Source organism: Octopus sinensis, linkage group LG10 (assembly GCF_006345805.1).
Source record: "Octopus sinensis linkage group LG10, ASM634580v1, whole genome shotgun sequence".
Classification (NCBI taxonomy): Eukaryota; Metazoa; Mollusca; class Cephalopoda; order Octopoda; family Octopodidae; genus Octopus; species Octopus sinensis.
Window position 1 is genome coordinate 90,674,263 of NC_043006.1, and position 27,857 is coordinate 90,702,119.

General features: G+C 33.4%; 1 protein-coding gene and 1 non-coding gene across 2 annotated transcripts in view; one reads left to right on the top strand and one right to left on the bottom strand.

The window, feature by feature from the left end:
• LOC115216551 (ribitol-5-phosphate xylosyltransferase 1) overlaps positions 1-27,857 on the top strand; it is a 514,985-nt gene that overhangs the window by 81,541 nt on the left and 405,587 nt on the right. The gene's annotated exons all lie outside the window — the stretch shown is intronic.
• Positions 13,249-13,353, bottom strand: LOC115216848. Its single transcript, XR_003882108.1, has one exon. It is a non-coding gene; the product is annotated as a U6 spliceosomal RNA (small nuclear RNA).

Below are 27,857 nucleotides of genomic sequence, written 5' to 3' on the forward strand. Positions count from 1 at the left end.
TCAGTAGCAAGTTTATGTGTGCTCAGATAAAAATAACCTTTTCTTTTATAACTATAGAGGTCTATTTATTAGTGGTGGATCTCTGCTGTTTGATGATGAGGATTCAGTTGTTTGATCTAACTGAATTACATACTCCTGAATTAAATTGTAAGTGGCTGAGTATTCTACAGACACATCTGTAACATAATCCCCAGGCAGTATCAGTGTGATACAGTGTGTAACAGAGCACTGCTTTACAAAATTATTTTTTGGGGCGGGGAAATATTCCAACATGGGGGTCACCAATGTAACAGAGTGAGTCAGTAATGGAAGTTTGAAGGAATGTCTCCTAGTATGTAATGCGTTCGTGTTGTAACATAATGTGTGTAGTTAGCATTTTTTTAAAGACAGTTCATGGAAAGAATCCATTTTCAGTGATTTCTTAAAGAGGCATGAATAAAGAATATTTAGAAGGCAAATTTATAAAACAAAACCATTGAAATTTATTCAGTAGTGTAATGAGTGCTAGCAAGTGGTAACAAAGATTAATCTTGCATATGAATGGGAACCAAATATATGTGTATGCGAGACAGGGAAATTGCATGACTTACTATATAAGTGGAAGCTGATATTAATCAAATGAGTTGTGTGTGGACACAACATTTTATATTAATCAAATGAGTTTTCTGGTGGACACAGCAAATGTGACCTGTCAAAGAAAGCGATGTTGCTTCTATGTCTTCAAATCTGCAACTGGTTTGAAACTGCTGCTTCACTGCTGTAGTGAGTTTCTTCAGCTAAGGCAGATCACTGCAATTTTATTCATATACCCACCAGCTCTGATTGGCTGGAATCGTCCACAGCCCAACTGGACTATGCCACAGCAACAGAATAGGTCTTTCCTGTCTTGCTACAGGTGTGTGACATAGTTACCTTTTCAGTTACAGGTTAATCCAAATAATGAGTTTCTATTCAGTTTCCATCTACCTGGTCGTACTCAAATGTTATGGGTCAAGCTGAGCTATAGGAGTTATCACGTTTGCACAAGACAGTACGCAGCACCTTATTATTAAGTGAAACATTTGTCCATACAGTGCCTAACTATTTATTAATATTCCTATACTAAATGTGAGATATGTAAAACTCTTAAGCATCTTTAGATTTTGAATGTTTTCATATCATATTGGTATTACTATAAAGGCTTGACAGCTCCACATAGCTGGTCTTTTTGAACTAATTGACACTGGATATATTTGTATGGATTAAATTCAGATGAAAGAACATGTCTGAGTGTTGGTGACCATGTATCTGTGTTGATGCGGATAACTTTCTTTACTCTTTTGAAATATTATTATGGCCTGATACCAGTGTGGTGTGTGTAAATAGCATTTAGCTGCAAGGATCAAATCCTACTAAGGCAATTTATTCATGTTAAAATAAAACATCGAAGATAAAGTAATCAGACTAAACGCTCTGCAGATTCATATAAAAAATCTACTGAAACATATTCTTTCTGTACTTGGTAACAGAATGATAAGACATGTCTCAGATCAACCTATCATCAATAATAAGCAACACATATCCAGGGAATTTTACCTGTTGTAGACCTGTATCTTACCAGATGTAGTTTTAAAAATCCTCTGCTTTTAAGCACTAGGCTGATATTTTATTACAAGGATTGATTTTTACTCAAGTTATGCTCTTTCTCTGTGATCTATTTAACTGAAAGACTATTTCCATTGTATTTCCTACATATAACACACTTCAACTGTATCAGTATTTCTACTACTTGTTTTGCTCAATATCTCATTGTATCTATTTAAATATCAATGGATCAATAACCAATTTGATGAAATGATAATTGATAGTGAAACTATTTGATGATGGTTAGGGTTGCCTACACTTGTTACCAACATGCACAATATTTACAATGCCTGTTTTCCCCCTTAATGCTCTTGGCAGTATTTTGTATGTGGGTGAATCTCATAATATCTTTTATTATCAATTGCTGTGAAAACGGGGACAGAATAAGTTTTATTTTGATATCACTTATAGAGATACTGCTGCTCTGTGCTATCTATATCAATTTTATTCTGGAAGATTCTCTCTCGTAGTTGAATTGCTTTCACTAAGTTGTAAAGAGCTTGTGTATCTGCTTTATAGAATTCATTTAATAAGAAAGACGAATAAGAATAAAGCAGATAGAAAAATATGGGGGAAGCGTTATTGAACAACATGAGCACAACCTAAGTTTCTTTATCAAGGATATGGTGAAAGAGTGTATTTTCTGTGGAATGAGTGTTTCAGAAATGTATTTCAGCAGGGGTTATTGCATAAAGATGTACATATAAGCATTGAAGATTGCTAAGAAAGGTTTATAGAAACAGTAACATTGTAAAAATATGTGTGTTAAACAGATTGACTGAATGGCCAGGTAAGATAGGCTTCAAAGGAATTTTTTATGTAAAGAAATGGCTAATAAAAACAGTACTGTCTCTGTGCAGAGATTTCTTAAAATCTAAACAAATTTTGTATTTTGTGCTCTTCCCTTCTATTAATTATTATGTAAATTAGGACAGTGGATTTGTAAAATTGTTGGAGCAGTAGTCAAATGCCTTATGTAGTATTAGTACTTTCTGTTCAGGAATTTATATCCCAACAAGGTGGACTTTTCCTCTCATCTATCCAAGGTTCATAAAATAAGTACTAGTCAAGCATCAGGACTGATATGATTAGCTGTTCCCTTTCCCATTGAATTCTTGGCTTTGTGTCATGGTAAGAAATCATTAATTATTATGTAAATAAAATCTTGTGAATGAGTACATTTAATTTTTGTATATCTTTATATTCTTTAAATATTGTTCTTACTGATTTCACTAGAAAAGTAAATGAAGCTCATTGAAGTCGAAACAAATGAAAAGAAAAAAATCTTTCTAATGATGCAAAAATGAATATAAAATTGTCTTGTTTTTCATGTTTGTTTACTTATTGATATTTTATTTATTTGTTGACTTCATTTAAATGTTTACTTAATGGCTTGTCTTCATTTCATCATCTAAATTTCAATTTTTATCAAACAATTAGGAAGTATTTGATACTTGATATAAAATTACTTGTTATTGATTATTAGCTACACATAAGCACTCCATATAGCAATGGACAAACCTCATAAAGCTTTTATTTACATTGAACTTGCTTATCTCTAGAGACCACTTTGTGATGAATTAGTGTATTCTTTGCAGTCCCTGACTAATCACATATTCAATAAAGTATTATAATTGTTACAGCTGTTATTTCTAGCAATTGAATACTTATTAACAGAAATAAATGGAATTCCAAAAAGATGCTGTAATTAGAAATTCTAGGATAGTTTACTCATTTGTTCAGCAACAAAAGAAAAGTTGAATTTTTGATATCATCCATGCCAGACCAACAGTTTTAAATAGAGTGCTATTGGTTTACTTCAAAGCTAAGTTACTCATAAAATTTTGTAATAAATATTGATTGAACTATGGTGTTTTATTCATCATCTTTTAATGAGTATGGTGGTGGTGGTGGTGGTGGTGGTGGTATGTGTGTGTGTGGGGGGGAGTAGCTCATTGAATTAGTTTTAAATTGATGCAGGTTTTGACTTTAGTATGACATTTAAATGTTGGAATGGAGAATTGTATATTTTGTGTTTGTTGAAGCTGTTTTCAGAAGAAATTATATTGTTAAAGAATAGCTATTGCTTTATTTATATTCAAGACAATAAACTTTTACATTTTCTTATTAGAATTACTGTCAGTACAAAATTTAATATTCATTTTAATACTCTTTAAATAGATCAACAGTTTTATATGCATTGTTTACAGTCTTTATTTTATATATTCAATTATCTAGAAACACAATATTTTACTTTAGCAATATACAATAGGACCTTTCTAATCAAATGTTTTGATCTTCAACTTCCTACAGCATTATGTTTTTTAAAAGATGTTTGTGAATGTAGTTGAAGATTACAAAACAAGACTAAATAACATAAAGAATTCAGCTTTTTAAAATGTTAAATTATAGGAGTTAACAAATAATTTGAGCTGTGTCTTTTGTCTCAGATGGCATTTTAATTAAATTTGTGAAAGAATCTATGAAAAATCTATGAAAAGTTCACCAAAATCTTTGTACAAACTTAACTTTATTTTAGCTTGCTTCAAAACTTGAATAATCTATAAGAAAATTGGGATACAATTTTTGAAAAATCAATTGACTGTGTATTTATGAAATATCTTTCTGATATTACAATTAAAAAAAATTCCATTCCATTCCATTAACTCATTTTCTACCATTATTTAGTCTCTTATAATCTAACCGTATTCTTCTCAAGCTTCTTTTTTTTTTTAAATTCCTTTTTTTTTTAAATACTCTGTAATAACTTTATTTTATATGTAAATTTTAGAGTAATGTTTTTAATCAGTCTTTGTTGTTTTTTTTTTACACAGATTACTATTTCATATTCCAAGAATTTTTCTGGTTGCTTTTGTGGTTCAAAATTTTTGTATATTTTCTTTACTACCAGAGTAAAGAAAATGCACAGTAAACAAACTCTTAGCATAGCTTTACTTGTGTCTGTTAAAAGCCAAGGGTCTTGTCCCTTCCTCAGAATGCATTATATAAAGCTGTTGTTCCCATGTTTCTTATATAGATTTTATCTCATTTTATCCCATTCATATTTTAACAGCTTCGGTTTATATATATGGTTGAGGTTTATAATGGAAATATCAAAACTCATATTAGAGTTATTACATGATTGCATCATTCGCTTTCTTTTCTATTTCTTTCAACTTATCCTCCTTGCTTTCTTAGTCTCTTATATTTCTTCAGTTTTCTCTCGGTTTAATTTTTCCTGGTTTTTCTCTTTTCCTTCTCTTGCTGTTCATACAACATTTCAAATCCTACTTATGTAATTACATGTGCTATTCTTATTTTAACTTTGAAATATGTATTCATCCATTATGCTCCATTAGAAGAAGGCTATAGCTAGCAGTAAAATTCTAAATATGAGCAAATAATTTTGTAGTTAAGAGATAAAAGCTACCAGCTAGTCTTTAGTGAAAATTTTACAATTTAGGACCTTTCAGATAACCAGTTAACATTTATTTCAAAAAGTTTCTGTTTCTTTTATGATTCAAAATTTACTCTAATCAATGTTCTTATTTTATATATTCTGTGATATATTATTTTATTTATGTATTCTTTTACCGGTTTCAGTCTTTGGACTGTGGCTCTGCTGGGACCTCTGCCTTCAAGGGTTTTAGTTGATTGTATCAACCTCAGTACTTTGCCCGGTACTTTGTTTATTGATCTCTGCTTCTAGATTGGTTAAGATAACTTTTTTGTTTGGGATAAAGACTTGTAATGCTGACTTGTGTGCATGTGCACACGCACACATACACATACACACACACACACACCTTGTCCCAATTCAAATTGATAAAACAAATTACTTTTCCTCTTTGTATAGTTCCTACTGGTTAACTTGATTTCTGTCTTTAAACAGACACTCAGAGTATCCAAGTTGATAATCTTTTCTTTTTTTTTCTTTTTGTTATTTTTTCTAAGTAGCACCCCTGCTTCCCTGCCCTAGTCAAATCCATGTGCTTGGTATGTTTACAACTGATTGTTTGTGTTGGTTTAGTTATGTTTGAACTGGTGTGAATGTTGAATACAACTTGTCATGACTTAAAAGTTGCAGCATGACCATGTGTTTAAGAAGTTTGATTCAGAATCACATGGTTGATAGTTCATTCTCACTGCATAGACACTGTCAGCTGATCATCTACTATTGCTGTGGGTTTTTACCAATGCTTTGTGAGTGAAATTTAGTTGATAGAAACTTCTAAAATCCCAGTGTGTGTGAATGAGTATGTTTTCCCCATGTCTTGACTTGTGTGCTGTGATTGTGCATAGAAAGTCAATGTTCATACAAAAAGTGTTATTTGTTTACAGTCCTCTGTATAAGCATGTCTGGGATATTTGTTCTTTGTTGGTTTAAATGAAACAGGTGGGGTTTGGTGACAGGAAGAGTATCCAGCTGCAGAAAATGTTTCAGTAAGGTTATCATCTGACCCATGCTAACAGAAAAGTGGATGTTGAAACAGTGGTGGAGGTAGAAAATGAAATCAAAAATGTATCATAACATTTTTTAGCTCACTCTGATTGAGATTCTGAATTAACTTGGGCTTCTACTTTGTTGTATTGCTACCAAATATTATCTCTCTATTTTCAAATTGTCATTGCAAGAGTTATAGTTCATAGGCTAAACTTTGCTTGTGGCTGAGCTATTTTAAGCATTATGCTTATTATTAATCATCCATTTATTATTAAGTGATTGATTGTGTTCAACTTTTTCAAAGCTATTTCCAGCTTATCCATTAGTTTGAACAGTGAAGCAGTAACATGCCATGAATTATTAAAAGGTATCCTTGTAGTGGTCATAAGTCATATTTAATACTTCATGATGCTAAACAAAGGTTAAATATATTTGAATTTCTTTCTCCATTTGTCAAAAGATAATAATGGAATTAAACCATTTTCTTGTTTCACATATATAAATTACACATTGATATAGTATGTATATTCATAAAAACCAAGGCTGGAAGGGTAATTTATTTTAAAATATCTACCAGCATAAATAGGTTCTCTAATTCATGGAGATTACAAAAAGATATAACAACAGAAATATCTAACTCATCATCTTTCTCCCTTTGTTCTCTTTTTCTTAGTTTTTATGTTTTGTAGTTTATTCTTTTGCATAAAGTTACTATGTACCTTCCTTAGTCTTACCAGCAGACATTTGAATTGATTAAATAAATAAATAATTCTTAATTTTGTGTTAGTTACTGATTTAGCATTATATCCTTATTTATGAGTTATTTGATTTAAGTGGGTTTTTAAAAAAATTTTTCATTAAGTCTTAAAAATGTGCATGCATGTAAAGAATAAGAATAAACATACAAAGTGTTCATATTTTAATATTAAAGATTTAAAAAAAAATATTTTGATATTTTGCTCTTTTGTTGCACTCACAGTTATTATTAAACCTTCAGCATCCCAATAACAACCAGAGATCTCAAGATTTTCCTGTTATAAATAATGAAACTTATTAAAATTTAGCTTGTATTAATTAAGCAATTACAAAATTTATTTTCAGTGATAAAGGTATTCAACTGATAGTTCAAATAATGTACTGCACTAAGTTGTATGAAATTGTAATTGAATATGTGACTGAGACTCATTTCAAAAGTTGATAAGTTCAAGATTTGAAAAAAAAAAACGAAGAAAATGTATTAAATAAAATCAATAATTATATGAATAGCTGTATAGACTATTAAATATTTATTGACATACTGGCATACACGTGTCATCAAAATTTCCAACAGTTTTCTTAATGATAGAAAATGGCACATCACAGTAGGAGAAACCATTGATAAATGTCAGCAATTTAGTATATGTGTGTGTGTGTGTGTACTTATACAGAATTGAAGCAATTGAACAATCAGATATGGTTGTAACATCTTGGTTGAAAATATCTGCATACTGTGTGTACACACACACACACACACACAATTGAGTTTGGAGGGATATATTATCCATGCGGATACTGTATTAGTTTCCAGTTATCAGCTAACCACAACAGTCAATATCTAATGTCTGTGACTACATGTAGTTGTTAGTTACTCCTTGGATTCTTCCAATAGGTAATTCTATGTTATCTTCACTGGACAGTAAAAATTGTCTGGAGTGTATATTAATAGCAATAATAGTAGAGAGTAAATATGTGTAGGCCATTATAATATGCTGTATATGACTACAAAATAAATTTTGTGGATGTACTCCTCTCCAAACTATTATTATTATTATTATTATTATTATTATTATTATCATTATTATCATTATTATTATCATTATTATCATTATTATTATCATTATTATTATTATTATTATTATTATTATTATTATTATTATTATTATTATTATCTCTATATATATAAAACTGAGAATGTGTGTCTGTCTGTCTGTGTGTTTCCCTAAAACTTGAGAACTACACAACCAATTTCATTCAAATTTTACACATGCCTGACTTAAGGTCCGGGGAGTGTCATCGGTAAAAAAAATCTTAACTTTTTCCCTAGGGCGACCCCACAGCAATATCATATCTTCTCCACTATTTCAGTATTACGTGTTAAAAGTAAAACAAAAACATCTCTCTTTTGTAATGCAGACACTTTCATTTTAATACTGAAACTAAATAAAGTGAAAGTATTATATAACAGGGATGAACCATTAATAGTGATCATCCTTTTTGCTAGAAGATCCGATATGGTCTTATATGCTACAGTGGATTTTGTACATATATACAGTGGATTTTGTACATATATACAGGCATACTACATATATATATACTTGCATACGTACATATTCAGCATAAACACTCTACTACAACAACTAATAACTGTTGGGAACACTTTCAAACCAGCCTTACATTCGAATCGGAATCTCAACGCCTGAGTTTTCCATCTGAAGTTAATCTCTCTCATGGAGCTCATACAAAAAGGGCAAGTCTTTGGGCCCATACAATGTGACATGTACACAATCGAGTGGCAAAAAAGGGGCCTTCCACATGCTCATATCCTGCTTTGGCTCTCAGCGAAGATCAATTCCAATGACTTCGTTAAGATAATCTCTGCAGAGCTTCCTGATCCAGCTTTAGGCAAAGAACTATAGGAAATAGTTAAAGCAAACATGGTACATGGTCCATGTGGGCGTGGATTCAACATAAACACACCTTGCTTGAAGGACAGCATATGTTCAAAAAGATTTCCAAGGAGGTTCCTACAAGAAACTCAGACAGGTGCTGATGAGTGTCCATCATACAGACGCAGAAAACCAGAAGACAGAGGTTTCACAGTAACTATCGGACAGCACGCTATTGATAATAGAATGATTGTTCCATACTGCCCATTCCTGTCAAAGACTTTCAATGCCCACATCAACATTGAGTTTTGCAACTCTGTTAAATCCATCAAGTACGTTTGCAAATATGTAAACAAGGGTTCTGACGCTGCAATGTTTGGACTTCAACAAGAATACTGCCAGGATGAGGTGATGCATTATCAGGTGGGATGGTACATAAGTAGCAACGAGGCTTTCTGGCGCATCTTTGGCTTTCCAATTCACCAATGACACCCCGCCATTCAACAGCTTGCAGTGCACCTGGAAAATGGTCAAAGAGTGTACTTCACCGATGCTAATGCTTCTCTGTTGGCAGAGGAACCAAGGGATAGCACACTTGCTGTATCCACATCCACAGATTCCATCGTACTACACTTGGAATGGAAAAAAATGGGCCCCACGGAAAGCAGATCAAAATGTTCATGGATACCCTGGCATTAAGTTTCACACTTGCCTTGCACGAGTATACACAGTGCATCCCACTTAACAAGAGTGCTTCTACCTTCATCTACTACTGCATGAGGTCAGAGGGCCAACATCTTTCCAGGCCCTAAAAACTGTTCATGGACATGTCTGCACAACATACAGAGAAGCCTGCTATTGACAAGGTCTGTTAGAAGATGGTGCACAATGGGATGCAACTTTAGGAGAGGCTGCTTTATCACAATCACCTAAAAGTCTCAGGGCACTATTTGCAGTATTACTACAGGCATGCGAACTGTGTGATCCGGCCACTCTATGGCTCAAATATAGAGACAACCTGGCTGAAGACTTTCAGCGCCAAGCTCAACTGCTCTATCCTGACATGGAGGGTATCAGCAATGAAATCTATAACAAAATACTCATTGACATTGAAGACAGAATTGCTAAACTGGGTGGAAATGAATTGTTGACGTATGGCCTGCCACAAGCATTCAGGTCAGGGTCAAATAGCCTTCCCACTGCTGTCATTCGTGAAACTACCTACGACACTCAAGCGCTTTCAAAGTGCATTGTTGAAAATGAGCCTAAATTACTTCCGGACCAGCTGCAGGCCTACAGAACTATTCTTAACAGTGTACGCCAACGCGAGGGACAAATCTTCTTCCTCGATGCTCCTGGAGGGACAGGAAAAACATTTATTACAAAGCTTCTCCTTGCAGAAGTTAGGCAGCATCAGGACATTGCAGTAGCTGTAGCCTCCTCTGGCATTGCAGCTACTTTGTTACCTGGTGGCAGGACAGCACACTCGACTTTTAAACTCCCTCTCAATTTAGCAGCATCCGAAATGCCTTCATGCAACATCAACAAAAGCTCAGATCAGGGACAAGTACTTAAAATGTATCTTCTAATTGTCTGGGATGAGTGCACTATGGCTCACAAGGGAGCTTTGGAAGCATTAGATAGAGCCCTGAAAGACATTTGAGACTGTCAGGCTCCAATGGGAGGTGTAACGCTTCTGTTGTCAGGTGATTTCAGGCAAACTCTTCCTGTCATTCCGAAAGGCACTAGAGCAGATGAAGTCCAAGCATGCCTAAAGTCCTCTACCCTGTGGCATCATGTTACAATCTTTAGTCTCACCACTAACATGAGAGCTCAGCTACATGGCGATAAAATGTCCACAAAGTTTGCACAGGACATTTTGACACTTGGTGAAGGCAAGATGCCTCTCGATGCTGCAGGACAAATAGAAGTGTGGTCATTTTCCTCTGTTGTTAATTCTGTAGATGACCTCAAAAACAAAGTCTTTCCCAACTTGACACAAAACTACCAAAATCACAATTGGCTGTGTGAAAGAGCAATATTAGCTCCAAAAAACGTCGCTGTTAACAAAATTAATCAACAGCTAATGCATTCTCTTCCCGGCACTATACACACTTGCAAGTCTGTTGATACAATTCCAGATATAAATGAAGTTGTGAACTATCCTCCTGAATTTCTCAATTCACTGGGGCCTCCTGGACTACCTCCACACATATTAGCACTTAAAGTTGGAACTCCTGTAATGCTACTCCGCAATCTGGAAGCACCAAGACTTTGCAATGGAACACGACTGGTGATAAAGAAAATGATGTCACACGTTATCGAGGCAATCATTCTTTCTGGATGTGGAAAAGGTGATGACGTCTTTATTCCAAGATTTCCTCTTACTCCATCAGGAGCAGAAATTCCATTTACATTCAGAAGACTGCAATTCCTCCTTCGTGTCAGCTTTGCCATGTCCATTAAGAAATCTCAGGGTCAAACCCTCTCTGTAGCTGCTCTTCTCTTGGAAGAGCCCTGCTTCTTGCATGGGCAACCTTTTTGTATATGCTTCACAAGGAAAAACAAGGAACATTGTTTACAACGAGGTGTTACAATCTCAACAGCCAGGAGGTATATACATGATCCCCTTTTTTTAACAAACTTCATGTACTTTCATGTATTTATATTAATATACATATATATATGTGTGTGTGTGTGTGTGTATATCCATATATATATATATAACAGAAAAGTCTAATTCTTCAATTGAATGTAACTGGGCAACGCTGGGTATCTCTGCTAGTATATATATATATATATATATCATATGTGACCGTGTGTGTATCATTGGCGATTTTCTTTCTCCGTCTTCCCTTTGGATTTTTTCTATATTTCTGATGAAGAGCTCCGCTTGGAACATGAAATCCTCTTTCTTTTCTTTCCTTTCCTGAGCGTCCAGTAGCGCTGTACTTATTCCACGTCCTTGCATTGTTGTTTTTTCTTGCTTGTTCATGTTTGGATTGAGTATATATATATATATATATATATATATATATATATATCATCATCATCATTGTTTAACATCCGCTTTCCATGCTGGCATGGGTTTGATGATTTGACTGAGGACTGGCAAGCCAGGAGACTGCACCAGGCTCCAATCTGATCTCACAAGATTTCAACAGCTGGAGGCCCTTCCTATTGCCAATCTCTTCTAATATCTCCTATAAATTCGTCGTAGAAGTGATGCCCTTTGTGTTACTTCGTCTCCAAGTATCTTCCAAATGTTTTATTTACATTCTTTAGATGTATAAAATCTGTAAAATATGTTATTCTTTGCTTGTAAAAAGAAATAAGAGCTAGCATCAGAAAGGACAAGCATGGAAAAATGGACTAGAACGAAACAAGAAATGAAACCATATATGTGTGTGTGTGTGTGTGTGATGAAACTGATCAACTAAATACAGTTTACAATAGGAATTTGAATTTATTTTTACCAAAGTACTGATTTCTTTGAAACAGAACTGTTTAATACAGTTTGCCTACATTTAGCATCTCTGACTGCTACTCACTTCCACTTTCTTCTATCAGCATGACCAACAAGACACATATTGCATTTTATTTATGTAAGGTAGATCATTACAGAATGTTGAAACAGTAATAGAATGCATTGCTAAGTGGTAAATTGAACTGCTAAGGAATTAAATAATAAAAGTTGAAGTCAATTATTAGAAAGAAAAGATGTGCAGTAATTTTTTTCATAATTTTTAACAAAACTATTTCAGTAATAAGTAAAAAACACAAAGCAGAAAATTAATAAATTAGATCTGTAAAACATGTAGATAAATTAAAATACAGGAGATTCTAACTTTAAATAACGGTCTCCTTAATAAATAATATACAAGAATAATTTTTTCTTAACCTTGTTATTCAGCATATTTGGGGCTCCTCTTCATCATCACCATCACTTTACATCTGCTTTTCCATGATTGAACAGGTTTTCTCAGGTAGTTCTCTTTTAGTTATGTCAAATGACTTGCAGGGTTATGTTGTATCCATTCTGTCACATGAATACAATACTTAGATATATTCTTTTATTTGTTTCAGTCATTTGACTGTGGCCATGCTGGAGCACCGCCTTCAGTCGAGCAAATCGACCTCAGGACTTATTCTTTGTAAGCCTAGTACTTATTCTATCGGCCTCTTTAGCTGAATCGGTAAGTTACGGAGGATGTAAACACACCAACATCGGTTGTCAAGTGATGTTGGGGCGACAAAAACACACACACACATGCACGCTTCTTTCAGTTTCTATCTACCGAATCCACTCACAAGGCTTTGGTCAGGCCGAGGCTATAGTAGAAGACACTTGCCCAAGGTGCCATGCAGTGGAACTGAACCAGTAACCATTTGGTTGGTAAGTAAGCTACTTACCACATAATCACTCCTGCGCTTATAAAAGCAGTCACCCATCTAAGTACTCACTAGGCTCAACGTTGCTTAACTTTGGTGATCAGATGAGAACCGGTGCTTCGAATATGATACGGCCATGAGCAGAAGAATATGGAATGCTTCATGAATTTGCATTTCATCCTTGCGCAGAGGCCTTGCTAATCTTCTCTGTATCGTTCCAATTTTAGAATATGTGCCACAAATAAGTACAAAACCAAAAAAAGAAAAGAAAAAGGTATGTGGTAATAAATTAAAATGTTCCTGAATTTACTTGGAGATTGATTATGCCCTAGACTAGACAGCTTTACTTATATAGATACTCCTTTTCACACCAGTTATATCCCTTGAGAGATCAACTTTGGCACTATGAAGTAATAATACATAGCTAAATTACCACAAAAGTATTTTATTTTAATTTTTCTTTTAAAAAGAACAATATCACATTTAGTATTCATGTTTTGCTTGCAAAAATTAGTCTTTTAAATTATCACTTCTGTAATTTGATTTTTAACATTTTGAAAAATTGCTGTTTCCATGAATTGTTACTATAATGACTGCTCTATTTTGTTAATGTTTGCCAAGAAATGAATAGTAATTTAAATATATAAAATACTTGAAAGAGAAGTTAAAAACCTAAAATGTGAGAATTGTCTATATGCTATCTGAACAGAAACCTCTGCTAACTGAATGAAATGCAATATTTCTTGTTCCTTTATAAATACTGCTAGCAATATTCTAAATGTCAAAGCTAACTACTGTTGCAATAGACAAGCATGTAAATAATAGTATTTCTGTGCTTCATTAAGATGGACGGCACCTCGTACTCTTTTCTCTTATCATTTAGTCAGAGTTGGTAGAGCTTTCTGTGTCAACCTTTTCAAAGCCTCTTAGAGTGGTATGAAGAACAATTTATTCACAAACTAGAGACCTGGTCTGCATACTTGCAGCAGGGAACAGGGTGGACTCTACTTAAGGTACACATTGGCCACCATATTGATTTTAGGGTGGAAAATTAAGTCCTACTGCCCAGGAACAAGAACAGCTCCTCTGACAAATTCCATAGTTTGTTTCCTAGATTTCACTAAGAAGGCTTTGGTTAACCTGAGTCTATGGTAAGAGGCAATTGCCCAAGGTCCTGTGTAGTGTTATTAAACCTCTTAACCATCCTTCATATACACATGCACATGTTTTTTTTTTGTTTTTAGACTGTGTAGCAAAGACAGCATCCCTTTTGTTTTTTAAAGATAGCAGATTGGAGTATAACATAAGGGAAATTTGACTGTGTCTGCACAGAAGCTCTGTCATTGACTCAGTCAGTTAATGAGGAAACTAGTAATTGTTTTTGCAGATTACTCTCATTGTTTCTGCTAACCTCTAATGTAAAATGAGCATGTTGTTTTTTATTATAATCAGCATAATTGTCTATATCCAGTGAAAGGGCATATGGTGGATCCAACCCATCAGGCTTTTAGTGACTGACACTGAAGAATACAGGTTGATTAGTTTAGCAGAGTTCATCCCTTTCTAAGTTACAATGTAAAAAGCAACAGTTGATATCAATATTTCAAGATAAACAAAATCACTTACCACAGCTACATGTTTCTTGTTGTGCCTATTTACTACTAGATAGCCTCTGATTATTGACACCTATGTGTCTTGCTCAAGAACTGTACGAGGGGACAGGCTCAATATATTGAGCTCTGGGCTGATTGCATAATACCTTCTTAACTTAGCCATTTATAATCTTATCATGGTCTGAATATGAAATAAACTGTATCAATCAGAAAAACCTAAACTGCCCCAAAAGTAAACATGGTACCTGTCACTTTCTCAGCACTTGCTCTTACCCATAAATCTGTCCTTCTCATAGCATTCTCTGTTACTATCTTATCACTCTATCACTGCTCTCTCTCTCTCTCACACTCTGTTACTGTCTCCTCTCTCTCTCTCTCTCTCTCTCTCACTCGTACTGTTATTCTGTCTCTCTCCTTCATAAATCTCTTGTTGAGCATACTTTTCATTATTCTATTCTCTTTTTATATCTCATTGTTATAAAACTGTTTCTAAATAAAGAAGTCAAGTTATTAAAATCTATTCCAATCAATAAAGACAAAGAAATATTTTTTGATGGTTTTTTTTTTTTCTCAGAAATATCAAATACATTTCTCATTGGAGGGTATATGAGATTTTTCTTATTGTTTCATTATTTAATTCGATTTCTTATAAATGGATATTGGATCTAAACCTTCCAATTAGTACTGATAAATATACTTTAAATTTTAACTATTCGCAGTTCCCTTTGGAGTTATATTTTAAACAAGCTAGTTCAGAACAATTTTCTTAGGTACACTGATGCTTAATATTATTACATTAAATGGCTGAGTTGTTAGAGCATCAACTAGCTTGTCTTGGGTTATTCATTTTGGCTCTCTGCACTCTGAGGTCAACCTTGCCTTTCTTCTCGAGACTGACAGATAAAGTATCAGTCAGTCCTTGACATGAGTCAATTCTTTTACCTCTCTTTCTCTCTCTCTCTATTTCTTTCTCTTTATGGAAGAAATTGGCTGTGGTCAGATTTGGAATTTCAAAGCAGTGCCTCAGCTTTGTGAGAAGGGCCCAAGGCAAAATAATATTACATTGACAAAATCAATAAAGGGATTGACAAAATACCATGCAATATTTTGTTACATCCTCTTATGTTCTGAGTTCGATTCCCTACTTTTCATCCATAGTAGGTGGTGGGGAAGCAATACCAGTCAAATATCTGAATTTACTGTCTCCAGAAATTGTGTGGACTTTTACCTAAATTAGAAATCAATGTTACACAACTGTTAAAAATTATAATAATTCATTGAAAAAAATAGGATGAAAATCTGGATAAGCTATTGGTTTGTGTTAATAATGTAACTGTTAATAAAATTCATGAAGTTTCTCTTCCAAAGTTGATCACTAGCCACAGTTTTAGTATTTATACACAAGCTTAATCAATTTTACAAACTTTTGAAGACACTCTTGTATCTTCTTTGTTAAAATGACATTGCTATATCAATAATGAGTTACTTAATATAAAGGAATATTTTTATAATCAGGACATATGAGCAAATCAGATTTATGAATAATCAAATTAATTGCCATATATAAATCCTATTTTTATATGTCAGTTAATTATAATAAAACTTAAAAGAGAGGTATTCAAGTGCAAAAATGTAAATAAAATTAGGCAAAATTTTTTGCAAGCAGTATAACCAAAATGTATAAATTAGAGGCACAGGTATGGCCTTATGGTTAAGAAGTTTACTTCCCAGCCACATGGTTTCAGGTTCAGTTCCACTATGTGGTACTTTCCAGGATCACCAAAGCCTTATAAGTGGATTTAGTAGACAGTCCAATTAATTAGGAACAGAATTAGATTAGATGAAATGCAGTTTGGCTTTGTCTTGGGGAGAAGCAACATGGATGCTATTTACAGAGTCAGGCAACTGCAAGAAAAGTATTTAGTGAAGAACAAGCTGGTGTACTTGGGTATTTGTGGATCTAGAGAATGCCTTTGACAGAACACCTCACCCTGTGATATAGTGGTCTCTGAAGAAGCTAGGGATAGATGAATGACTGGTGAAAGCAGTACTGGTCATGTACAAGGGTACTGTTTGTAAGGTCAGAGTTGTCCATGGGTTCAGTGATTACTTTAGTGAACAGGTAGGTGTTCACCAAGGTTTGGTCCTCATCTCCATCTCCTCTCATTGACCTCCATGCCATAACAGACGAATTTGAGACTGGAGGACCATGGGAACTACTGTATGCTATTGATTTTGCTTTCATAACAGAGGTAGAAAAGAAATTGCAGGTGTGGAAACAGAACCTGGAATCAAAAGGTCGTAAAGTTAACTTAGCAAAGACCAAGGTCCTAGTAAGCAAGAAATTGGATATGGCCCTTCACCCTTCATGCATTGTATGAGGTGGTATCAAAAAGTACCAGGACTAGTTATGTTTAATAAGATATAACATCATCTTCTTTGAAATAGGTACATTGCACAGCAATACATCGGTCCCAGCATTCCTGCTGCTTTTGGAATCCGGCCTAGAAGTAGTTTTCTGAAAGTGAGCTGAGGACCACTGTGATTTGCTCTTGATCTTGACAATGGTGTTAAAATGGCTTTAAAAATAGTGTTAAAGATGTCCTCCTTCAAATGCTTCAAAACATCATTGATTGTCCTCTAACTATCCTCATGCACAAGCTGAAGAATTTTCTCCACATTTCCAGGGATGACACCTGTGGGTGGTCTTTCAGATCATTCATTGTCTTCCAGGGACATTCTTTCACTTTTGAAGTGCCCAAAATATTGCATACAATTGCTTCATCGCTGTAAGCTTGCTGAAGCATCTCAATGTCTCTGTAGCAGACTTCCCAAGTTTAACACAAGATTTCACATTGGCTCTTTATTCCAACTTCCTGTCCATGACAAAAATTGCAGGCTACAGCATATATGTGATTACAAAAACACAAATTTCGCAACTTGCAAAGTAAGCACAGTGATATCACTTGGCACACTGCCTCGTGAAGGTCACTGTTAACTGTCACTGCGCATGCAACTATGTGCTGCCATCTGTTGTCCTACTAGTGCAGGAACTTTTTGATACCACCTCATACAATCTTCTCTTCGCTCAGGAAGAGAGAGCCCTTTGGTTGCCCAGGATGACATGGAACAAAGTGTTGAGGGATAATCTCAAAACTATGAGTCTTCTGAGATATATGGCACATTGCTGTACTCATGAAACCATATCCACTGCAACAGAATTTATATCCTAAAGCCAAGGTGCCACATAAAAGGCATTGGTGTGGGTGCTGATGCCATGTAAAAAGTACCTAGTACAGTCTGTAAAGTGATTTAGCATTAAGAACAGCATCCAGCTATTGAAACCAAAACAAAACAGACTATGAAGCAGATTCTAACTTTGCATTTCCTGTCAAGCTGTCCAATCCATGCCTTCATGGAAAACTAACATTGAATGTTGATGATGATGATGATGATGGGCATGATATATGTATCTATGCAAGCTGAGTGTGAGTGTCTCCCATTTATATCACATGATAGTTCTAAATGACTATCACTGTTATGCAAGTTATGCCATTCATTTTCAATAGTTTCCAAAAACATGTCTGGCCATGGGGAAATATTACCTTTCATTGGAAGTAAGCAATGCTGGCAACATGAAGGGCATCCAGACAAAGAAAATCAGCCTCAATAAACTCTATCCAACCCATGCTAGTATGGAAAGATAAACATTAAAATGATGATAGTGACAATGGAAAACTAAACTAATGTACTAGTGATAGTGTGTTCATTTGGTTTGTAGAAGGCTACTGCATTGATGACTATACAATCCATAGTTACAAGAAAATGCAACTGGAATGGCAGGATGATAAATTCATGTGGATTCAAGCTTGCGCCATTTGACAGATGTGTCTACTTTACGCTCTGTCAATTCAGGTAGGGCTTTATTTCAGAGAACTGAGAATTTTTGGAAATTTAGTTTTTGTTTTTTTTTAGGGTTTCCAGATTCTAGTTTTAATTGGTTTTGATCTAAGGTTGAACTGATTAATCAGCAGATAATTGGTAATTGGCCTTAGCTGCAATTTTGCCAATTAATCAGTATCTGAGTTTTCAGTTGATTATCCAGTTTTGGTAATCAGCCATTCTTGTTTGTGTGTGTGTGTTTGTTTTTTTTGTTTTTTTATATGCATGTTTGCTGGAATGAGAAAAGCATTGGTGATAAATAAAAATGTATAACATATGGGATTCAACATGTCAAAATACATAAGAAACATTATTTTCTAGGCCACACAGTCCAAACCCAACCGTGTAATTTAACCCTATTCACATTGCTTGATCTACACAGTTGGGAATTACTTGAGACGGTCAGAAAAGTGATACCTTCATACTTCTGGAAAGGATATATGTTTAATTGATCCTTTTAAAAGGATTTAATTTTGAAATTATAAAGATCTCAATTACATATTTGTTTAAAGCATATTCAAGATTTTTTTTTATTGATAATAATTCCTATTATCTTAATCTTCTTAAACAAAAATGAACAGTATCATTACTAACCGGGCTGGGAATCAAACGTCTTTTTGTGGGTCCAGCTTAAGTGAATCTCCTTCTGTACTAACCAGTTTTGTTATAGATCACAATCCCATAACCCATTGAATTCAAGAGAATGAAGTAATCTGTGTTTAGAAAGCAAATATCTAATATGCTTATAGCTATGCTAATTGTTGCCTTCTATGCATGTTTGATTCTCTGGACTTATCTTTTGGCTTTTGGTTTTATTCCAATATTATTATTACTCAGACTACTTGTTTTTATACAAGATGAAAACTTATGTGTAGATAGAGATTGTGAAAATATTGTATACAGAAAGTTGTGCCATAGGCTTACACAGTTCAGTGCCAATAAAAATTGGAACCTACAGACAAATCAGGCCACTTTATATGCTCAAATAGTACTCCATAATTGTGATTAATTATGAAATATTATAATATATTACCTATAATTAATTACAATACACATTTTCATCACAATACATAATTACATTAAAAATAATTAGCAGCTGCTTAATCAATATCAGCTGATAAATCAAGGCCGCTTAAATGGTAATTGACCACTTTGCTTATCAGCGCACCCCTATTTTGACCTCTTTTATTAACACCAAAAAGAAGACAGTTGTATGATTTTCATTTGGATAAGTAGATGCAATTTCTTATCTGCCTTAAACCTATTTTATATAATATATATGAACAAGTAATAATATTTCTTAAGTTTAATTTATTCTCAATCATTTTGCCAACTATGAAAAATGATGTGTTCCTTTTAAAATCCTTAGCTATATGATGGAGTTATACTAATTTAGATCTCTTTGAAATTTGTTTATTTTGATATGAAATTACGATTGTGCTATGAACTATGTTTCAAGTACTTGTAAATATGCCATGTAAGATCATATTTTGCTAAAAGCCATTTGAAAATGTAATATTCATTAACTGATATTCATGTAAATATATAAATAGAGAATTATTTATATGTATACATATGGAGCCGCAATTGCTGTGGAGTTGCAATGTTTCATTATTAATCTCCTAGACATGAGTGCTGTCCTTTTAACAGCCATTTTGTTGTGGCTCTGATATAGGCATGTAAGTTTACTTGCCTCAGTTTGGCAGTCAAAACAGGTCATACTTGTTTGACTCTTTAGCATTTAAACCAGCTTTATCTGGCTCAAATTCTGCCAGTTTTATGTTTGAACTGACCTGATCTAGCCTCTCACACCTACCTTACAATGTCATTGTAAAAATAAACAATTATATCATTAAAATCTTAATGCTACAGCAATGTGAATAAATAAGCATTTTATTTGACCAAGTAATATGAATGTTAGAGGGTTAAAATTTGTATCATTTGAGAATAGTCAACTGACTACAACAGTTGAAATATCATTTTAAAGCTGTAAAAAGTTAAAAGACAAAAGTAGAAAATAACAAATTTGTAGAATAATGCAAGTTTTACTATAAGGGTGAAAAAGGACTTGAAAGTCAAATATTTTTCTACCTAAGTAGCCAAATCTTTTGAGAGTCAACTATATATAATTCTTTCTGCAAAGATTGTTAATCATTCAATATAGAAATATTTTTCAATAATTTTTGTTGTTGTTGTTGTTGTTGTTGCATTGGCTGAATTTGGTGCATTATCACCCTATTCAGTATCTTCACTATATTCTCTAATATGTCCTCTTTTTTAAAAAATGTTGGTGGTAAATTTGGCTCACTAAATACTGAAGATTGCTGATAAAATAAAAATACAGTTTTCACCAAAAAAGTAAATTAATAAATAAAAAGAATCTGATTGTGGAATGCAACTATCAAAATAATAAATGTTATCTGCTTTCTATTTTTGAAGTTGAGCAAGATTTTTATTTAGTCTCAATAAGTATCATATTTATTTGCTTTTACTTAATTAAATTCGTTATATACATTTTGTTCTCTTATTTCTGCATTTTACCTATTGAATTTAGAATATATTTTTTATTTCTCGTGGATGTGTATGTAAATATACATGCATGTATGTGTATATATATATATATATATATATATATATGTATTTGCATGCACACATCCACGTGTATGTGTGTAGTTTTGTGTAAACATCCATGAGTATACATATTTAAACTCATTGTGCGTTTTATTTCGTTTTGTTTTTTTTCTCTGTTGCATTAATCATATTAGCAGCATCAGTCATACTTTCAAAGCTGACGTTGTTTATGTCATGAAAAGTTGACAGTGCCTTCTTGGACCACCGTCTTTGAAAAAAAAGGCTGGAAAAAATGCAACCAACTTTTGTATATAACTCACTCACTCTCTCTCTCTCACACACACTATCTCTCTCTCTCTCTCACACACACTCTCTCTCTCTCTCTCTCTCTCTCTCTCTCTCTCTCAAATAAAGAAAAATATACCAACATACGATTTTGTCACTTAAGAAAAAATTCTTGTTTGATGGATGGATATAAAGAAAAGAATATTTTTTTCTTTTTATTTTTTGATGAGTTAAGTTTGTAAACTATTTTCTGATTTAGGTCAGCAATAGATTCCAAGTTTAGAGGCTTCTTTCATTTTGTTCAGTATATTTTTCTTTTTCTATTGTATGGGCATTGATTTGATTTGGTCATCCAAGCTGATACTGGATCAATGTTCCTTTGATAATTATTTTGGAATCTTAAGAATTATTTATTATAGTTTAGTTCTGTGGTTATTGTTTTCATGTTATAGCATACTGCAGTTTGTGCAAACAGTAGATTGGAGAACTTGATGGAATACAATATATTTCATACCATGTTTTTTTTTTTTTTTGAGGTCAAATCTTCTTGTTTTATAATTTTACTTTACATAATTCCAAGTTGATAAAGTAAAACACTAGTCAAAATTTTTTTTCAGTTGTCTAAATGCATAGAGCAAAAACCAATTATAATAAAACTTCTGGTGCTATGAAAGCATGTTTTCTTGTAAATGAAAATAATTCCTTCTCCAAAGTTACTATGTTATGAAGGCATTGCATTCATTCTGATTGTGCTGCTTTGATATAGAGAAAAGTAATTTGAATGAAATTATTTTAAATTGTTCTGATTAAGAGATAGTTTTTACTTAAGAGTAGAGCTTTAATATGTAGCATATTGCTAACTATGAAAAACAATGAGAAGTAGGAACATATGATCATCCTAGTGCTTTACTTTTTCTATAATGACAGTGAAAGCTGTGTTAAACATTTAAAAATATATATATTTATATATATATATTACTAAAGGAATTTGGAGGAAGGGACTGTACCCATGGCCTTCTAAAAGTGAGACTGATGTTATTAATGACTTAGATTTTTGTAAGTTAGCACCTGCAGAGAGGAGATTCCAGGAAGTTAATGTTCTGGAGAAGAAGGACTTGAAAGTACTGGTTAGTGTCAGGCTTCTAAGATTGAGCACAACAAAGAAGAAGAGGAGAGATGAATGGGTTGAGAGTTCATAAAAGGAGGGAGCACAAAACCAGCAAACACTAAGGGGCAGAGGCCATTATAGTTGCTGTAAAATAGATGGAGGAGAGAGAGCAAGCCCATGGGTAAGAGGCTGGAGGGTGTATATTAGTAGTTTTATGCCACTCAGTTGAACGGGCTTTCTGTAGATGTTGTCTTGGATGTCTTTGTGTGTTCCAGAAATAAAGTAAAAAAAAAAATCCATTATAGGCCTATTGCTACCTCATATCTTTTTTTTTTTTTTTGATAACACTCATCTTTTACATTTTGTATTTATATCTTATTTTGACTTAGATTATATTATTGCTGATCTTAAACTAGAAATCCTCTTTAATATTTGTTATGTGCTAAATCATTTAGATTTTACACATCTCAGCCCCTCTAAATAGTCTATATTGAAACTGGATTGAAAAATAAAATAGCTGAAAATGTAAAAATGTACTTCTTTAGTAGTAGCTATAATATCAGTTTTGAAATAATTTATTTCATCAGTGTGTTATCACTTGATTTTACTTGTTAAGAAAGGAAATATAATTAATCTAATTAGATAATAGTGGAGAGTAAAAATTTCAATCCAGCTTGAAAATTCCTTTTAAGTTTGTTATGGACACCAGCTGTTACTTCAAGATGTTTTGTGAGAAATAAAATTAGCAACAGTTTATTTTTTAAAACTTATTATTGGGAAACCTAGAAAAATAAATTCTTTTATTGCAATCAGTCAGTAAATTGTGGCCATGTCGGAGCACTGCCTTCATGAGCTGAATCAAGCATATCATCATCATCATTATTTAACATCCATTTTCCATACTGACATATTGATAGGAGCTTACGAACTGGAGAGCTGTACCAGGCTCCAGTTATCTATTTTGGCATGGTTTCTGTGGCTCGATGCCCTTTCTGATGCTAACCACTTTACAGAGCATACTGGGTGCTTTTTATGTGGCACCAGTACAGGTGCTTTCTATGTGGTACTGGCACGGATGCTTGTTACATAGCACTGGTATAGCAGCCCTTTTTGTGATACAGGTACAGTTGGTTTTTACATGACACTGTCACAAGTGCTTTTTACATGGTACCAGCACCCACAAGCTCACAAGACCTCTTGGTTGAGAGAAGTAATGTGGGGCATGACCATTAAGGACATGCTTCTATGTATGGATGGACATGATTTTAGCTTGACATGTCTTCTCAGCAAATCGCAGAAGTCTTGGTTCCTTGTCATTTTCTCAATGAGGTCCATCTTCTGAAGATCCTTTTCTTACCATTTTCCCCCCATGTCTTCCCGGGTCTGTCTCTTCTACAAGTTCCCTCCACAATTAGATGTCATCACTTCTTCATGCTGCTGTCCTCACTCATATGCATCATATAACCATACAAGTGCAGTTTCTCTTTTGCACACTACAACTGATGCTTCTTATACTCAATTTTTCTCTTAAATCATTTGCATTAAGTTGTACAGTGGAGTATGCTGGCTTCATTTCTTTCAAGCCTTCACATGTCCTCTGTAGTCATGGCTCATGTTTCACTGCCATGTTGCATGGCTGTTCACACACAGGCATCATACAATCTGCCTTTCACTCCAAACTTTGCCCAGCCCATTCTTATTCTAGCAACAATGCTTTCATAGCTTCCTCTTCCACTGCTAACTTGGTCACCTAAATAACTGAAACTATCTACTTCTTCTAAGTATCTACCCCACCTTACCCCTGGACGTTTGAGTGAGTCTATCTTCTGTACATTCCTTGCGTTTACTGTACCTGCATGTCTGCATCATACAAATACACCTTTCTCTCTTAACCTTCCTGTACAACTGTCACATCTTGTATCCATAGCTTGCATTGGGTACACCATTTGGGGTCAGAGATGCACCAGTCTAAAAATTGTTGGTTGCATAAATGTAAACACTTAAAGATATGCACATATGTATATATTTTTGCATACACATGTATCTACATACATACGTATATATGTGTATGTACACACACACATGGGCATGTATATTTTTGCTCGGAAACAGGCAAGGATTGGCACCAGAAAGACCTGATGACTAAAAAAACTCTGCCTCAGTGCAAGTACATTTGTCTCAAGCAAGCATAGAAAAGTAGAGAAATGTATTATGATGAAAGTGTTTATTATATAAGTACATATCTATATCTATCTATCCATCCATCCATCCATCTACCCACCCTCCTACCTACCGACCGACCATATACATGCATACATATATATGTATGTATGATGAGAAGTTTCTGTTGCCTATATTTCATTTACAAAGTATTGGTCAACCCTGATGCTATAGAAATAGCATATTGTGTTGTAGAATTGAACTTGAAAGCATCTGGTTACAAAGCAAGCTCCTTAAGCATTTGGCATGTATTTACTTAGTATTTTATATTTATATATTTAAAATAATTATTTGCACAACTATTTAAATAATTAACTTCAGTTCTTGAATTTATTACCATATTAATTAAAACATTGACAATGATTTAGTGTCAAAATAATATTAGCCTCGCCTTTGTACTGAAAAAAATTAATCTATGAAGTTTGCATGGAAAAATATGTTCAATTAAGATCATTGTGACTTTTGAATACCATAAATAATAGTGTGCATCAATGTCTTGTTTCTGAGATATTTCCATAGAATTATGTTTTTAGATAAAGAATGTTAAATTTAAACTACAACATGAATTTTCAATAAATTTAGATTTTCACCTCATTTTCTTAATTCCATTTCCTGGAAAAGAAATTGTTTTATCTTTTATACTTCTGTTAATTATATAATTTATTATTACCTCTTTTCAAATAGGTTTGCTTACATTATTGAAATACAAATGTCTCTTCATTTGCTGATAATGATACCTGATTAATTATTTCTTAAATGAACAAAATACTCACATTTTCTTAGCTAGTCAGCATCCATGTAAATTAATTTGCTTTCATGTTAAGTTACATATTTGAATTGCATTCATCTCTAAATCTTTCCAGGTTTGAAAAGGATGTTGATAAAATTTTATCTCTTTATTTTTAGGTAAGTAAGCTGATTCTCACAGAAGACCTTGGGTTTGTTATAACTCTCTTCTTTTTCCTTTCTTTCTCTTCTCTCCATCAGCTTTTTCTTTGTTAGTCTCACCTCTGGTTTCCTTTTCTCCCATTTCTCTTATTTCTCGGTCTTTAATCACAACTCAAGATTTACACAAGTATCATGGATAATGTTACAAGTTTTGCAAATGATGCTATTCAACCTTTCAGTGAAAATGACATTAAAATATTACACAGCAAACTGAATTATGCAGACTGGTTAAGTTCATGTAAAACATATTATTAACTCTAAAAGTCCACATTTGGCTTATTTGGCTTGAATATTTGATAAAATAGAAATACTATAAGGCAGAGATGAAGCCTCTTGAAATTTTCTGAGTACAGATTAAGAGAATTAAATGCAGTCAGCAATAAAACTGAAATATCATAAGCTGTCTTTGCAATGCAAGTAAGCACCTAATTGACTGTACTGAAAGTCTTAGAAATATTGTACAAGCTATGCTAAATTTCTGGTGAAAAATATTACTCAATCAAAATTATAGGTAATTTTTTTCCCACCTTACAAGTACTTATTTTATTTGTATATAACCCTTCAGATTGCAATAATTAACCAAATCCTATCACTTAATGAAGTGTTTAAGGCTAGTCTTTTCCAGCTTTTCCAGCAAAGAAAGCCACAACGTATCAACTATGGACTACTTAAATGACACGTAAACACTGCTAAAATATTATATTACTTGTGTTAGGTATCATAATAACAGATATAAAAATTATAAAATTTAAAACCATACTATTCCTTGGAAATATATTTATGTCTTCATTGCTACAACTAGGTAGTATGTTGTAAAATTCTAGATAAGTAGATAAGATGGAATCATCAGCTGATACAAGAGGATTATTGAAATCTCCCCTTTTTTTTTATTTGCTCTTTCTCATCAAATTCACCTTTCTATGCAGGATCAATATTTTGCTTCTTTTTGCATACTCTTTACTCTTTACTCTTTTACTTGTTTCAGTCAGTTGACTGTGGCCATGCTGGAGCACCGCCTTTAGTCGAGCAACTCGACCCTGGGACTTATTCTTTGTAAGCCCAGTACTTATTCTATCGGTCTCTTTTGCCGAACCGCTAAGTGACGGGGACATACATGCACACATATATATATATATGCATATATACGACGGCCTTCTTTCAGTTTCCGTCTACCAAATCCACTCACAAGGCTTTGGTCGGCCCGAGGCTATAGTAGAAGACACTTGCCCAAGATGCCACGCAGTGGGACTGAACCCGGAACCATGTGGTTGGTAAGCAAGCTACTTACCACACAGCCACTCCTAACTTTTATTTTTTGTCTTTTTTTTATAGTGTTATAAAGACAGCTTATATTAAGAATATTACCCTTCAGATTTTAATTTTTTTTTTTTCTACAGTAAATATAAATAATTTATCTTAAGTTGCTGACCTTGTATTAATAGGTTTTTTTTTTTGTAAATCCAAGAGGTGACACAGTTCCATTCCCTTTTTCTCTTGCTTTGCACATTAGTTGATATATCTAAAATTGCTGTTACCTTCTGTGTTTTCAAATAGCAACAGGTACATTGTATCTTCTTAAACATATTTTATTAATTAAAGGATTGTATATTCTAGATGAAATTTTACACATAACTTACATACATACAGATATATACAACATAGACAGTTATAGATACAGACATATAAAATAGACAATGTTTGTTTTTATTTAAAATCTTATCTGGACTTCAAAGAAGGACTCCTAATAAACTTTGTCGTGGATACTTATCAGTAACAAACTAGATATCAAAATATTATTTCTTGTGTTAACAAAATTATTAAAAAAGTAATTTTATTTGTAAACAGAAAATTGTTAAAAATTAGAAATAAAGCAATAAAGTTAGGCTGATGTGCCTCATAATACACTCAAATAAAAACTTAATTGAATTACGAAATTAAGTTTATAATGATCATATAACATGCAGTGAACCAGAGACTTGAATGAATATGTTAAAATAATGATAAAGCTTTAATTCTCATCGTATTGGATATTACTTTCTGCAAATATATTTGAGCTAAGATTCGTA